At 38.4% G+C, this 4,973-nt stretch overlaps 1 pseudogene; it reads right to left on the reverse strand.

The window, feature by feature from the left end:
* On the reverse strand, positions 1 to 515 carry LOC114689028 (annotated as a pseudogene).
* Positions 516 to 4,973: the final 4,458 nt, after the last annotated feature.

Below are 4,973 nucleotides of genomic sequence, written 5' to 3' on the forward strand. Positions count from 1 at the left end.
TTATGGTGAAAAAGTATATTTAGAATTAGCCAGCTGGACTCAGTTTAGATGATCTCAATTTTGTTAGCAATATCCAGAGCATCAAAGTCAGGAGCCAACTGAACATATGAACATATGCCTTCTTCTCCCCATCAGGCCTTATGAGGGTGTTTGACCACATCAATGTCATAGAGTTTCTTGACAGCCTGTTTGATCTGGTACTTGTTGGCCTTGACATCCACAATGAACACAAGTGTGTTGTTGTCTTCTATCTTATTCATGGCTGACTCAGTGGTCAGGGGGAATTTGATGATGGCATAGTGGTCAAGCTTGTTTCTCCTGGGCACACTCTTTCGAGGATATTTGGGCAGCCTCTGGATCCGCAGTGTCTTGGGCTGCCGGAAAGTGGGTGACATGCAGATCTTCTTTTTGTGGCTGTGGATAACTTTCAGCACTGCCTTCTTGGCTTTCAAGGCCTTAGCTTTAACTTCGGCTTTGGGAGGGGCAGGAGCTTCCTTCTTCCCTTTCAGAGCCATCTTGGCAAAAAGGCCTCTGTCTTTTTCTTGTAAGGGTATTGAGAAGAAACAGTTTTGTAAATCAATAACTACAAGATGCCATCCTTTAGGTAACAGTGTAGGCAAAGGAATTCCAGATTGTAAAGAGCCCATTGGCTGAATTGCATTGTTAATTGCACAGATATGTTACCATTCTCCACTTACCCAAATTTCTTTTTAATAACAAATACAGGAGAATTCCAAGGGCTGGTGGATTCTTCAATATGCTGAGCATTTAACTACTCTTGTACCTGCTTTTCTGAGGCCTGTAGTTTCTCTATTGTTAAAAGTCATTGCTGAACCCATACAAGCTTGTCTGGTCACCATTTTAAAGACAGGGCTATTTGTAACTTTGAAAGATCAGTAGCTGTTAAAACTTGTTCTTGTACAATCTGGTTGGTCAAAGACTGTTCTTTATAACACCTTCTAATATTTTTTTCTCAGAAACATGTTAGTTTATGGTTTGTTTCTGAGATTAGAGAATGTTAATCTCAGTATTCAATTGTTGTAATAAATCAGAGCTCCATAGATTCATAGGTATACTAGCCACATATAGCTTTAAATTTTCTCTCTGTCCTTGCTGCCCTATACATTTGACTCATCTTGTACTCTGTTTCACTTGAGAAATGTTCCAATCCTTAACAGCTGAACATTTATCTCCTGAAAAGGACAATTTGGATGTCAAGATTTTGGTGCAATTATTGTTATTTCCACACATGTGTTTACAAGACCTTCAATAAGAACTTCATTTATTCATGTTTTTAATTTTTATCTTTGCTCATTTGTAGAAGTTTGCCAAAAAAATTGCTTTATCATTTCCCCCAAAATTTTTGTTCTCTCTACTATAGCTGTTCTATCATCCCGAGCAGTATGGTTTTTTATAGTAGATATTTGGTTATTTAATTTCTTTAGGAAGGGGGATCTTCTATGATTACAGGAAAGGACTGAACTGAATTTTCCATGGTGGCCTGCATGAGGCCCCTCAAGGAGTTTCCTGATGGCAAAGGCAAAGGATTACCTTGTCCCTTGGAGACCTACATTTGTTAGTCCAATGTGTGCCTTTATTCCATCTTCTGAATATTTGAGAAGGGAGGGGTGTCCTGTTGGGATTATTCCTTGAAAAAACATTGTTTCTAGGAATGTCCTGTTTACATTCCATTTTCATTGATCTTGTTTACCACATTTGAAACATCTGACATTACTATTTTTCTTCAAACCTCTGGAAATCACCTCTCCTATCCAAGTACCATCATGGTCATATGATTCAATATTAATTGTATCTTGGATCCAGTTCTCCAAGGGTGCTAATCTTGCCTTTAATGGCCTAAATACCCTTTAGTATTGTGCATTAACATTTTTTAAAAGTCAGATTATTATCTGCCTAGCTTCTGAATTTAGTATCATTCTATTTATTTACTGCTGAAGAGAGCCTTTGTAAGAAATTCATGAAGGTTTCTTTTGGTACCTGTATAACTTTTGTAAATGACTCTCCTACTTCTTCAACTCTACCCCAAGTATTCAAGGATGTCATTCAGCATAAAAATTAGGGTGTGGCCATCATATAAAAATTGTCTTTGTATATCAGCATAATTACCTTCTCTAAGCAGTTGATCTTGGGAAATTTCCATACCTCTAGCCTTGCATAATTGTTCTATAGTCTTAGCCTCCTCTTTCTTCTAGGTCCTCCACTGTAACTGGGTTTCAGCCTTTAAAACAGCTGTAACCAAAACTTTCCAGACTTGAAGGATAATTCTTTTACAATTTGACAATGAGTTTAACCTCTATTTTATAAAAGGAGAATACATACCATATGAGACTATAGCTTCCTTGACTCTCCTCAAATCTAACATTTGCACAGGAGTCCAATCATTCCATACAGTGCCTTGAGCATTTGGCAGTTCCTGTAAGGTTACTGGATAGATTAAGGTTGGCTGTTTGAAAGCATTAGGCTGTTTCTCTGTAACCATATAATACAATGCTGAGATAGGTTCACGTTTAAATTCTTCTGTCTGGGTATGAATATGTGTATGATCTGCTTTAACGAGTTTTTCTAAAACTTTTATCTTGGCACTCATATTAACCAACATTTTGAAAGATAAAAATGAAAATGATCAAACAATATTCATGATTGTTATTATGTAAATATCATCAATATTAATTATCCTCTCATTTAATTGTGCAAGTTTTGACTGCTTAATATGTTATCAAACAGAGACAAAATTCCCTTCATTGATGTTCCCCATTTTTTAATGTGGGAATAAAATTCTATTTTAAATAATTTCTCTCTTTAGGAAATTTTACTTGACTCACTAATTCTGCTGACTGTGTAGAACAGTAGAAGTCTGAGGGAGTTTCAAAGTAGCTACCTGATATTGTATTACTCTAAGATGGGGATCCAGAGAGACCCCACAACCCACCAGTAGAGAAGAAGCCAAAGAGACTCTGGCTCATATGGGGTGCAGACTCCAGCTGCATGCAGCTAAGGCCTGAGCCTTGCAAGTGGCTTTTTAGTGAATTCCTGCCACAAATATAGGGTCACCAGATGTAACATGAATTGCTAAATGGTCTTATTAATAAACAACCTGGAGCCAGATATTGGGATGAAAGCTAAAAGATCAGAGGAATAGAAAAAGCCGCTACAAGTTCTTCCCATGAGGAAATCCTCATCCCAAGATAGCTACTTCTTGTATTATATGCCTTGTATACTTTTCTTTGCCCTGCCATCTTACTTCCTCTCTCTGCCCAGCTACATCACTTCCTCTTTCCACTCAGCTTTGTTATTTCCTGTCTGTCTGTTTATACAGACCTCCAGATATCAAGGGTTAACTAGTGCTGGGATTAAAGGCATGTGCCACCATGCCTGGCTCTCTTCGCAGTGTGCCCTTGAACTCACAGAGATCTAGATGAATATTTGCCTCTAAAATGCTAGGATTATTACCGCTTTGTTTAATATAGTGGCTGGCTTGTCCTCTGTTTCCCAGACAAGTTTTATTTGTTAGGATTGCAAAGAGTCATATGGATAGTCAATTAAGATTGGAGCTAAGAATGAGAGCTAAAAAGAAGCTGAAGATTTAGAGCTTACTTAGAACAATGAAGAGTCTTGGACTGAAACAGCACTATGTGAGTAGACTCATTTCTTACCCCTCAGATTAGTTCTCCTCTGTGGCAATAGAGTCTCCTTTAAACACTGGGAGAAAGCTTTTGAGGCTGGACCTCAAGGACTTTCATTAACAGGTATATGAGGTTAATGTTATAAAGGTATCTTTATGGTAAGCAAATATTTGTCTATCTTTTCTTTCACTAACCTAAGCTGCTTGGTAATATGACCCATGGATGGATGACTGTCAGACAATAGCCTTGTTCCACACAGTCCTGAGGAGCTACTGTCCAACAGATTTCTTGTCCATAGCATGGACTGTCCTTGTGGACCCTGTATGCTTCAGCAATTTCGCAAAACCTTGAGAAACTTCACTCCCGCTTCCAATGACAAGGACAGCTTGGCTGTTGGTGAATCCACATAATTTCCCTTCAAGAGACATTGCTTCAAATCCCCAGCCTGGGCAAGAAAGACCCCTTCAGCCATAACCTAATAGGAACCTGCTTGCAACTTTGTTTGCTCATTGTGCCTTAGGATCTTTGAACATTTCTTGTATATAATTAATGGACATGCCTTAATAATACACTTCCCAGGGTCTCAGAAGAGAAACTATGAACAGCAATATTTGTTTTCAGAAAATGAATCTAAATACACCTAGCTCTTTGTCTGCTTCATTCCTCTGGGATAAAATCCTATGTACACAGTTTCAGTTCTATACTCAAGCCTAGTTCCTTTCTTGCCTGATTTGTCTCTACCTTTATCGATTGTCCCTTCTAAGTTCTATCTTAATTCTCTCATTTTAGTTCTGCCTCATCTAGGTCCTTCTCATATCCTTCTTTCTCATCTAATACTTTTCCTGTCTGGCTCTTCCTCATCTTCCACCCTGACCTCCAGTTCTCAAGTAAAAAATCCTCTCCATCCAAAATCCTCAAAATCCTCTCTTTGTTCTCCTTATATCTCAGTTCCCCTAAGTCTCTGAGGTATTTAGTTACAAACCCAAGCCATAGCAATCCTCTGGAAGAACAAGGTCCCCAGGATTGAATTTCTATGGGGTCATAAAGGCAGGTAAGAATTCTCCTCAGACAGTGGCCACCAGGCTTTATTTTACAACCCAAATGAGTGCTAATGATCAGTTAGTCAAGAAGGAAATTTATGTGCTCAATCTACATTCTTAGAAGTGGTTAGGTAAGAAATTAGGAGTCTATTAGCAAGGTTGAAAGGAAGGAGGGTCTCACCCTAAACTGCATAAGAAATAAAGCTACTCTCCTGACCTAGGAAACAGGTGTTGTTTCATTTGGCCTTGGATGCTTGATATGTATTTTAGATAAATACACTGTTAGGAG

The sequence above is a fragment of the Peromyscus leucopus genome, chromosome 1 (genome assembly GCF_004664715.2).
Source record: "Peromyscus leucopus breed LL Stock chromosome 1, UCI_PerLeu_2.1, whole genome shotgun sequence".
NCBI classification, from domain to species: Eukaryota; Metazoa; Chordata; class Mammalia; order Rodentia; family Cricetidae; genus Peromyscus; species Peromyscus leucopus.